Below are 12433 nucleotides of genomic sequence, written 5' to 3' on the forward strand. Positions count from 1 at the left end.
CCTACCTTTATGTTCAAAACCTCATCCATGACCAGCCTTCTGATCCTGCTGCAGCAGCCAGTTGGTGTCCTCCCTGGGATGGTGAGCACCTCTCTGGTCCTTCAGTCCATTCTGAGACAACCCACTCAGGCCTTCACTTCTGAAACAAAATCTGTAGTGCTCCCTCCTCTTGCTTTGCAAACAATTTAGAGAAGGAGGTGGGGGGGAGGTCACTCCTCCTTCTGGGAAGGACGACAGCTGATCCTCCCCTGGGTTAAGGGATGCAGAAAAGGCCTGGGTTGTAGCTGTGGCTTCCCAAATGTGGAAGAAGACTGTGAGAAGCCCAAAGCGTTTGCAGATGGCAGCCCAGGGTCAGGAGGAGGGGTAATGAAGAACACACCAGTGTTAAGCAGAGGGCCAAGTAGCCAGCTGGTGCTAAACAGGTGTGGACAGGCGGGGCACACACACAGGTGCAGAGCTGCAGTGTAAACACTAAGCCACATGGCTCTGGTGGACAGGTATGGGGGTGCTTCAGGGAAAGTCACTTAGTGGAGATGATCCAGATTCTATGCATGTGGAGGGCAAACTGAGAAGGTTTCTGAGCAATTTTCCTGTAGCATCCCAGCTGGAGCACTCCCAGGGAGTCCCAGAGGGCACATTGTGCTCAGGCAACACAGCCTTAATGGTAACACAGGAGCACTTTTACTGGACAGAAGGACAAAACTATTTGGCCTGCCTACGTCTGGCAGTTCTTTTGTTCTGAGAAGGATGAGGATATTTTACTTGCAGGGAGGGGAGGCTGACTGAACAAGTCCCATTTCCCAGCAGGAGCAGGAAAATTAAATGGCTTGGGGAGTACCCCACTGGAAATGTCCTGTGAGTGATTACCTGTGCACCTAAAAGGAAAAATAACCTAATATAAAATGTAGTATGTATCAACCTCAACTCAAAATGCCTCCTAGATATGGGATCTCAAAAAAACCCCACAAACTCCAGCCTTGAGTTTCATTTAATTTAGAAATTTAAATTTTCATCTTTTTTTTTTTTTTTTTTTACACTGGGCTGGGTTTGAAAAGAGACTAGAAAAAGGAACTACCACAAAAGAACTTGTACAAGACCCCAAAATTTCTCCTTATTTTATATTTTACTTCAATGGAACTTTAAGTAAGAAGACTGGCCTGGTCTGGATTTGATCATTCTTTTCCAAAGCCTGGGAGACTTGCAGGATTGCCTGTGCTTTACATTCTGCTTCATGGGAATGTTATTTTGATTTTTATTTTAGTAGTATTTAAAAGCACTCACTAGAAGTTCCTGCAGCTGTTTGGCCACATAATAACAGACAGCCTCTAATTCCTCATGCATGGCACTCAGCATGGTGTAATCAGAAAAAAGGCCCCAAACCTGTTTCTGCATGCTAATAAGTGTGTGTGTCACTTTGTAGGAGATCAGAATCCTGTCCAAATTCTGCAAAGTCTAACAGAACAACAGTTGCCAAATGACAAAACCTATCAGAAGACACAGAGTAAAAAGGCACATCTTTGTTTCTGATCCTCACAGTGCCAGTACTGGCAAGAGAAACGTCAAGGTTTCCAAAATAAAGCCAGTTAACCACTGTAACTGCTATTAAATGTAAACAAAGACATAAAAGTAGGGTCCTTGGAAGCCAGTATATGAATGTTTAAAATAGTGGCTATGTATACAATTAGTGCTTTGTTAACATTATGTACTCCTGGAGCTGTGCAGCGCCACTGCCTGTGCTGGGAACACAGGCACAGACCTCTGGGACCTGCAGCAGGAATCCCGAGAGCAAAATATTTGTGCAGCCACACTGTGAGTGGTGGCAGGAGAACAGGCACTGCAGAGAGGTGCAGCTTCTTTCCTTGTGCAGGACACACTGCACAGGGAAGCAGTAAGAGTACCTCAGTAACTCCCCTCATCTCAGTAAAGGCCAGCAAGCCAAATTCCTGACAGCAGCTGGCTGTTTTAAAGGCTCTGCCACTGTGGTAGTAAGAAAGTATATGCTGGCAGCCTAAAACAGGTAAAATTACTTGGAAGATAACATAACAGTGAGAACTTACTGGGTATTAATTAGTATGTTAAAAATACAGCCATTTTTCTTGCATTGACACAAAACCTGTATTCATTTAATTTAATCAGTAAAGAAATGGATGCAGTACCATCAACATGTAGACAAAATGCAGGGGGTAAAATGACATTGTATAGGTCTATTCAATACTTACAATTTCAGCAGCCTTGTTTTCTGCAGGTATAATGCTGGAATTTTTCATCGGAGCACAAACTATAATGATCCAGATTCTGGATGTGAGGAACAAGACTCTGATCCTCTATCCACTGGAGTACAAGCTGGTCTTTTGGGGAACTGCTAGAAGATTCCAAACAGAACTGTTTGTCTGAACTGCTGTCCAAGACATGGCCATTAACTGGAGTATTCCTGGTGCCTCAGTATTATAAAAGAAATACACTAAAATAATTAATTGATGTCATTAAACTGCAGTGGTGTTTGAACACGTATTGCACTCAAACATACTGAATGTTGACAATTTATTATTTCAGCTTTCATGACAACACCTCTGTGGTAATATTTCTGCAAAATCTGTAATATATAAGAAGGGGAAGTCTACACACTATAAAGTGCCACAGAACTGAAGACTTGTCAAAACAAAATGAGCTATAAAAACAATAATATTCAAGCAACATCACTCTCATTAAACACCTAATGATGCCACAGGCATATTAGTGGGGAAATGCTCATGAGGCTCATGAAGAATTAGGAGAAAAAAAAATAAATAAAACCCCTTCTCCTAAAACTGCTTGCCAAGCTGTTTGAACATTCTGCCGCAGGCAGTTTCTTGAAAAAGATGGAGATGTGAATGGAGACAGGCAGTGACTATCAGATGCTGATGATGGTGAGGGCAAGCAGAAGTGATGCTAGAGATTAAGGGCTGCATTTTGCTTTCAGTTGTCTCGCCTGTCCCAACATTTCATAGTATTTAAATGAATCTGTTACATAAGGCATTTCTCCTGTCTAAGCTGCTCAGCAGCCATATTCTCCTTTCTGGTATGGATTGTCTTGGGAACCTTGCCAAGCTGTGACAGAGCAGTGCATAAAAGGAAATCATGCTCATAAGCTGGGGGTGGGGAGAGCTGCAGGTGAACAGATTCAGTGCAGCAATATATATACAGTCTCCTGTCTCAGAAACTGAGGGTTTAAATGAAAGGGGACCCACAGTGCTGCTTTGAAAAAGTGCATAGGGCTGCTAAAGACCCCAAACATCCCATTCATTTGCTCCAGGGAGGGTGTGAGCATAGTGGAGCAGAATTGCTCAGGACTTCAGTGGCTGTTGCTTTGGCAGATTGGAAGAACAAATAAGTACTTTCTCTTAAGACGCCAAAAAAGCCACATCCAGTTTTGGAGCACATTCATGATACACAACACCTCCTTTACACTAAGGAAGGTGCTAGAACTTTTAATTAAAGACAGAGGGAATCACAGGTGGACACTGCCTCTTGAAGGAGTAAGTTATTACCTGCCCACCAGGACCTGCCTGCAAGGTTTGGCATTTCCTATAGAATCCAGGGAATGTACTTGTTGTTAATATTGATTATTTATTAATCGTCAAGCTCTCAGGTAGCTGCTGGCTTTTCATCTCTATACCTCAAAATGCTTTATAAAGGAGATCATTACCAACAAAAGAACACAGACATCTACATTTGGGCTTTGGCATGGCAAGAGTGTCGCAGTTCACCTGTAAAGTAGATTTGCCAGCTCAGCTTTACTCTGGCCACCTGCTCTGGAAACAATTAAATCATTGGGGGCGGGTGGAAGGATTCATAGCTGAAGTTCAGTAACACAAACATCTACAGGAGATAAGGCAACCCTACACAGTGTTGTGCCTGGCTGGAAGATGTGGAGGTCAAGGAGACTCTCAGCTTGAAGTCTGCAACACTGCAGCAATCTCCAGGCATCTCCAGATCAGATTCACTAGATTACTGCAAGGTACTGCTGTGGATTACTACACTGAACACTTTTAACTGCTCCATCCCTGACAGAGATTTAGTGTCCTTTCCCCATCTTCACTTGTAACAGTAAAAGACAGGTAAAGAAATGTGTTTGAGCTGATAAAATTTTGGCAGTTTTGCACTGCACACAGACTAGGGCTTTTTATCTTAATAACCTGCAGCTGAAACAGATGTTTTGCTTTAGTGTTTTAAAGCACTTCACAAAACTTAACACTAATTTATTTTTTCATAGTGTGTGGGGGGAAAGCTTGATATCGTTACTCACATAACAGAACAATGTGAAAAATGGAAACAGATGTGTCTCATTTAAGCATGAATAAGAAGGAAGTGAAAGATTAAGAGAAATACCATGGCTTGGTTAAGTCAAGACAATTTCTTATGGATCTCCAGTGAGTCCAGAAAGATCTTCCTAACAACTTGGTCCCTGATTCAGCAAGCACATGGAAGTGCTTAACTCCAGCTGTGGAGGTTGTCTCACATGATTCATTTATAATACTTTTAAAAGCTGTATAGTCAAATGAATGCTTTATAATGAGTTGAGGGATCAATGGCATTGTTCCTGAAGACAGTAAGGCACTTACTGTTTTCACAAACTGCAGACATCAGAATTTGAGTATCAGAATAGAAATAAAGTCAAACTCAAAATACATTGTTCCTGAAACAAGAGTGCTTTGACTTTCTGCAGCACCAACAGAGAATTGCAAGATCCATAAACAGCAGCCAGGGATCTGCTGAGAGCTCCAGCCCTCCCCCAAGGGGTGCAGCTCCTGGCGGCAGGCATCTGATCTGCTTTGGCAACTGCCTCTCACCAGAGACTGTCCCTGCAGAAAGAAAGGTCCCATTTCAGCTGCAGGGACTTTCCCTTAAAAAATCTTTTGTACACCTTCAGTGATGTGAGTTTTACTGAGGGAAATGCAACCCTTTAACACTCCACCACTGAGAAAAACATTACTTGCAGGGATGCAGTGAACCTGGGCAAGGGGTGCATGTAACAGTGCCCCTCTACTTGTGAGTCTGGTGGGATTTGGGTGCACACAAAGAACCCATCTTTCATTGTTGGTACTAATTTGTCTTAAGTCTGTCTTGGACAGTGAAGGATCAGACAAGTTTGTTCCCTCCCTCTTTCCAGAGTAAAACCCAGGCCAAAAAATGCATCCTTGTCCGAGAGGCATTGCCATGGCTCCCAGTGGCCCCCAAGGTGCCCTACGGCTCTCACCAATGTCAAAGGCAGGACAACCCCACCTGTGCTCACAGCCAGGAGTGAGGTGCAAAGATTTATTCCACCACAGGAGATCCTCCTGCTATTTCCATTTCATCAAATGCCTGCTCAGACAGTTTTCACTCTTTGTTGCCCCAGAGCAAATGATCCTTTCTCCAGCCTAACTGAATTATTTTTGGTCCATCTGCAACTGCATGTCCTTTCCAAACTGGAAGAAGTGTCGCTACTCCTGATGTTCCCAACAGGGAAGAAAAGCAAAATAATTGTTCAGATTCCCCGTGAATTACAGCACTGTTAAAAAAATGAAATCCTTTTGTTTCTAGACTGTACCAATTTATTAGGAACCATTGGGTTGAAACATGGAGCAGTACAAAATTCCTTTTACAAAGGAATTCTTAGAAGGAAAATTTGAAAATAAGGCTTCAGACATTCTTGTTTGACTTTTAAGGACAACATTTCAGTTCTAGGAAACGGTCACCTTCCACTTAGCATTTTTAATATGAAAATAATGTTTCTTAATTTGTCACTGATTTCAGCATAGTTGCCGAGAGAGATTTGGCCCTGTGTGCAGTCCACAGACTGTGCACGCAGAATTAATACTCTCGTTAACATTACTATATGCAAATGTTCCCAGGATGCAGAGAGAGATTTGTATTTCAGATTAATATTTTATGGGAGTTTTGTGTGTACATGATAAATGAATAAATGGAGGGACACAAGGGGACATGAAGAACATGTGCATCATGTGTGAGAAGTGCATTAATTCTTAAATGTTTGCAATGGCCACAAGATGGTTAAGGAACAGAAAAGATTTATTATTGCAATTACATAGGCAGAGAGAATAGGGGAAGAAAGATGAGAGATCAAGGGAGTTGTTTCATGTTACAGTTTCTCCAGCTGCAGAGCTGGCTTCAGAGGTTCTCCAGACCCTTCTGCCCCCACCCTTTCCACCCTGTGTGCCTTCCCCTGTCTACAGATCACCATGCCTTTAGTTCTGCCAATTCCACCATCTGCACAATCAAGCTTTAAAACAGCTCTTATGGAATCACACTCTTCATTTACTTGGTCTCTCCTTCTTTTCCATATAGAGGGCCAGTAGCATATAAAATCTCAACACTAATACAGTGCTGTGGATATGAAAAAAAGGCATGTCAGGGAGACTGAGAGGAGATCTCAGAATCTGTCGGTTAAAAAGGAGTTATGTGGAAAAACTGTCACTGATTTCCTGATGTTTCAGCTTCTGGGTCACCCCTTCTCCACCATTCCAGCTGTCCTTATTCCACTGAAGCTTTAGTGCTGCTCTAGAATGACATGAAGCTCCCTCACACTTTAACTATAAAAAATGTAATATTGTATTTGTCCAAAAAAACCTACATGAGTAAAAGAAGATCCCTGAGGGGATATTATTAACTGCCTGCTACTTATCATTGATGGTTATTCTCTGAGACAACTCTCCTGTTTAATCTTTATGCTCTCGACAATAACCCTTCTCTCTTTCTGATCAAGTGTTTAATTTTCTTGAAAGATTTTCTCCGACTTTAGTTATTATTGAAGGGGATTTTAATTTTACCCCAACTCTTTAATGGCTAAATCTTGCATATCCACTATTTCAAATAGGGGTATTTCAGTTACTCTAAGTAAATAGTTCAAGGATTTGGTCTTGATAGGTAGCTGGAAAATTTCAAATCAAAACAAAATTGAAATTGCAGTTACTTTTCCACTTTATAATAGTGTTTTTTGTCTCCCTGAATGACCTGTCAGTGTATTGGAATAAGAAATGGATACTGCTAGACTGCTACAGAGCATACTCCCATGTCAGCACAGTTTCATCAGCAAGAGTGGCAGCCCTGTATGGGAAATCAGTTAGCTGGTTATTTCATCTGCAGCTGATCAAAGAGAAACAAGATAAAAAAGACAAACAAAGGAAAACAACGATGTAGAATGTATTCTTACCTTCCTAACCTCCACAGACAATATTATTGCCAAATTTCCTCTAATTGTTTATAGTAGAACTTTATAGCAAAAAAGATGAGAAAAAAAAGGAAAAAAAAAAAACCAAACCAAAAGAGGTTCAGAAGAAAGCAAAGCCAGAAACCCTTGAAACTTTCTTGCTGCCCTTTCTAACAAGTATTCTCAATCCTTCCCCATTGTCACTGCATTCCACAGCACAGTTTAAGTCCAGATCATTGGTAAATATCTAATAACAGTTAAATTTAGGGCAGCTCATTGAGCATGGAAATATTGCACCATAGGACTGAGAAGTCTTTTTGGGAGCCTTGTTTTGTTATCCTGGGTACTCCTGTTTCCAATGACCTTGTTGTCTGTCATAATCACAGTTTACAACATTCTCCTGTTCCTGGAGCCAGTAAATTATTAGAGGGTCCACAATTTTGTCTGTATTCCCAATGTTGGTTTGTTGTCTTCTCTTGTCTGATCTGGATGTCTGGGAATAGAAGCACAGAGCCTCAGTCTGCTCCCTCCTGTGCAGCCATTCTCCTTCCCTGGTTCCCATGTTCAAAATGGGCACTTGGTACATCATTCTTAGAGCCTGAAGCAAGATAGTAATTCACTTTTCTTCCTTTCCCCTTTCCCACATTAACCCATCCTCACTGCTAACCTCCCTCCCAGCAAGGACTTGCTCATAGGCTGCAACCAGAGAGGTGCCAGGAGCTGCAGAGGACACAGCTGCTCCATGACCAGGAGTTCAGGTGAGGAAAGACTTGAGTGGAAGTAAGCAGGGCCAAATGCTAGTTAGCAGACATTAGAACATATAGATCTAAATCTATACATCTGAGCCTTATGTATCCCAGTCTGTAAAAAGAATGTTTAAATACTTCCCTATTTCTCAAAGAAGTTACTAGTGTTAATAAATGAATGCTCACATAACACCGTACTGTCAGAAAAATACTTTTCCTAAATCAACATGTTTTCAAATATTTCAACTGATGAAATTAATTTTACAAACAGGTACAACACAGACTATAAATGGTGGCTAATAATCTCAAAATAATCCCCTTAAGATTCTTCTAGTATTGCAAAATCTTTCAGACTGAGTATTCAATTCCCCTGTTGCATTTCTGTTCAGGCAGCTGGACTCAGCAGCCCCATTTGCTTTCTCAGCATTAGATGCCAGAGTACACAACAGGGTGGAAAGAACACAGCAAGAGTGAGGTGGCATCACCAAAGAAATGGGGCAACAGATTTAAGATGGGCATGATTCTCACAGCAGGTCAGCTGAAGTGCAGCTGTGTGTTTCTGGGCTAGTACCAAGGGTCTGCTACCACCTTACAGGAGCATTGTGGATTTAAATTTTATCCTGGTTGACTCAAATACATGCATATTTTCTAACAGTACCACTGCTCTTCATGAAGCACTGGTTCTGTGCCAGCCCAGGACAAACTTCTCCAATGTTTCCTTTTCCTACCCTCTAAGGCTCAAACAAGAGATGTGTGGAGAATCTTTGTGTGCTGCCCTTCACACTTGCAATCAAATCTTCCCTGCTTAATGAGCCATGGGCTGTTGCTCTGAAACAGAGGACATTAACAGTTCAGAAAAAATAAACCCCTGCAGATTAATCACCTGGCTTCTTCATGGGCCCAATTCCAATCAGCAGACAGTGTGAAAGAAGAGCATCTCCATGTACACTGCCTGACTGATAAGCATATGAGCTGATCCCCCTGCCTGACTGACAAGTATATAGCACATGAGCCTTATTTCATTGCTTATTTCAACCTAATGTCACTATATCCACAGAAATTAACAATATGCAGCCATTTCATGATTCCCCTAGTGTTCCCCCCTTCCTGCCCCAGTAAAACAGTATCTATTTCATGCTTCTTGATTTTTGAAGTGAGTGTTTTATTGCTTTCTGAACAGCACTTAACTGCTAGGTTATCATTTCTGCATCCGCCATGCAGTAATCCTTGCAAAGACAAGGACCTCAATTCATCTTGAGAACTACACTTTGCTAGAAACTGCCCCCTGACTAAGGGTTTTCCTGCTCCTTGGTAAATCACCAGTAGCTTTATTGTTACTCAGTCTGATCACTGCATTTTGGTACAGAAGCCATAGTAAAAGGAAGCAGGATTAAGTGCTGGGCAAACCCATCAAAAGCCCTTTGCCAAACCTTGAACATAGCATAGGCAGGACACAGTGTTTAATTTGCTGGAAACACAGAGAAAAGAAACAAACAACCAGTTGTGCAATCAGCACAGCTTCCCCCATTCCACTGCAAAGTAAGCTCAGAAAAGACTAACAGGATATGGCACTAAACAGTTAAACAGACTTGAAATGCTCCAATTTATGTAATGACAATACCCTTCCATCACCACAACCCACCTCTTCACCCTTGCCTGTCCCAGCCCTCCGTGGTTCAGGAGCCTTTTTGAACAGTGTGATTCCAGCATAACATGAAGGAAACACCAGCTTTATCTTTTCATAATTTTCATCATTCCTCCTTTCTCTTGCTGGCTGAAGTGTCAGTCTCACTCAACTCCTGATTTACCCTATAGCAGGTAACAGTGAACCCTCATCCTCATTTCACCTATCTATGAGCTTGTTTCCCATGTTTCCATTTTTACAGCCCTTAGAGGCTACAGGAACATGCTGCTTTGATTGCCTTTACCTTATCCTTCCTATGGGTCATGTGGGTCACTGGCACACCTGAAATAAACTGGGCTTGCTGTTTCAACCATCAGTCACTGTTCAGCTGGAAGGCAGAGTCCTGTTGGCAGGAAGACTCCAGACCAAAGCAGAGGAAGGACAGTGGTGTCTTTGATGGTAACTGTGTACTTCATCTCCCACCTGTTAACAGGTATCCATGGGCACCACTGTTCCCCTGGCTGCTCCCTCTGATCATGCTGTGTTGCTATTGGAGCATTTCAGTAAACAGGACCCAGAGCAGGGTGTCTGCCTCTGTGACCATGCACCAAGGCTAAATCCTCCACAGATTACAAGTCAGAAAAAGCTGTGGTGTTTACCTGAGCTGAGGATTTGGCCCTACAGTATTAATGTTACTCTGCCACCAAGCAAGGCTCTTTCCAGGAGAGACACTGAACAGCATCTGATTAAGGCCAATGTGAGCGGAGTGTGCACAGCACGCAGAAATTCCCCAGAAATAGTCCTTTAGAAAGAACCACCTGGATGCTACAAAATGAGCCATAAATGTGGAGATCTCATAAATATAACAGCACTTCAAACTGGACATCTTTGTAGCCCTTCAGTGTCTGCTGGGGTCACAAGCCCTGGAGCTGGGCATATTAATTCACCAGATCTTCAAGGAGGCAAAAACACTGCTGAGAGGGATGCAAACATGTTTGCTTTATAATGACGCATAAGGACTCTGCCTGGAGTCTCCCAAACAAGCCTTCCCCTTCCTTTAGTGGCACAAGAACAGTGCACACTACATGCTTTAAATGGGATTTAAGTCACTTTTTCATTGCTACTAGAGCAGGTACTGCTGGAGATAAAAGCAACTGTCTCAGAAGAGCAGGTATGACATCTGGTACATAGCACCAAAAATAAATCTTTAACTTCCTCTCATACCTGCCAAACCTGTTCCAAGGAAATAAGCCTGGGAAATATTACAAATACACACTTCTCTCTGATTTCAAAGGAAGAACTGACCTATTTTTTCTTTGCCCGTTTAAAACATTTCCTATGAGAAGATCAGTTTGCTGAAACAATAGGCTGTGTTTGGAATAATCCCAATCATAAAACAAAACTGCATGCATATGAAAAGGGCAAGTGGCCTGATGTTTGCACTGGAGGTAATTCACGTTAACACTGCTATTTATAGTGCAGCAGCACCTTAGGGACACAGTCATGCTCAGCACACTCACTTGGTACACACTATACAAACATGAAATCTGATAGTCTCTCCCCTGCAGTGTACTCATCGTGCTGGTGATTTATGGAAACTGGCTCTGTAATGCCATATAATTTGGGAGTGGTCCTTTGTGAAATCATCTTCTCTGGTCATATTTGTGTAGTAAGTATTTTCCATATCCTTTTCAACAGCTGACCTGGCTTACCAGAAGACAAGAGATTAGTGTATTGGAGAAGATGACCTACTTAAATCAGGAACAATTAAAGACCCAGCTCCAATTTACACGCTTGTGTAAGGAACCACATACACACACACACACAAATCACAATGAAGATGCCAGGAAATGTTTCTCAGTGCTACAATTCTGGTCATACAGGAGGGTCTAAGACAGGGGGAAACAATAAAAGGAAGTGCTTGTGATTCATTATTAGCAATGTAAATAGGACACATTTGGAGCCTGTCATCATCCTGATCGCTCATCTGCTTTTATTAGTCCTCATTCTTTATTCTTATTGTCTTGTTTTCTGTGCTTGTCATTAAAGTTAGTTATATTATAGGCATCTGTTTAGCATATTCTATATGAAAATGCAAATAGAGATGAAAACCACCCCTTAAATAAATATATGCAGCTTCCATGTCATGTGCATATTTGACTGCAGCATGTCAAACACAAAAGAATTATCACTTCCTAAGTCTGCACGTTCATTATGTGCATTACTTTTCTACCAGCAGATGGCAGTTTACTATTGCTTCAAATAGGTTATTTTGTTAATGTCAGACGTTTCAAAGTCCTGCGTGGTTGGTAAAAAAACTTTCAGCTCATTTCACAGCTAATTTTTAACTCAATTTTCTTCTGCATCATCCCCTCTAGAAAATGTAATCAGGACCAAGCTATTTACTTCAGTTTACAGTCCAGCCACTGAGCAATGCTAAGCACTATCTAAACAGTTCCCTGACAGCAACTTCATGCAAACCAGTGGGTATTATCCAGCTTCAAACACTCACTGCTGCCACCAGCCCCTTAAGGCACACCACACACTCCCCAACTCCTAGTCTGTGCTCAGGAAATTATGCACATTATTAACACTGGTGGCAGGGGCAACATGAGAGATGTGACTGTACAAAGGGGCTAGTGGTTTATTTACTTTGAAACTGTCTGCATTTTAGGTAACAAAGAGTTAAAACTACCACCCGGGCAACGCTGGCAGCCTCCTGCACTGCAGGAGGTCCAAGGGCAGCAAGGAGTCTGTGCCAGGAGACTCAGCCTACAGGGGCTTTCAGAAATCCTGCTGCTGCCCGAGGCCATCCTTTAACCCAGTCAGAGCTCGACTATGAGCCCATCCTGTCCTCCCTCACAGGGCTGAGAA

The 12433-nt window shown here is 42.2% G+C and overlaps 1 protein-coding gene across 2 annotated transcripts in view; it reads right to left on the reverse strand.

Annotated features, from left to right (window-relative positions):
- ZNF644 (zinc finger protein 644) overlaps positions 1-12433 on the reverse strand; it is a 76007-nt gene that overhangs the window by 57220 nt on the left and 6354 nt on the right. The window lies entirely within an intron of this gene.

This window comes from Camarhynchus parvulus, chromosome 8 (assembly GCF_901933205.1).
Source record: "Camarhynchus parvulus chromosome 8, STF_HiC, whole genome shotgun sequence".
Classification (NCBI taxonomy): Eukaryota; Metazoa; Chordata; class Aves; order Passeriformes; family Thraupidae; genus Camarhynchus; species Camarhynchus parvulus.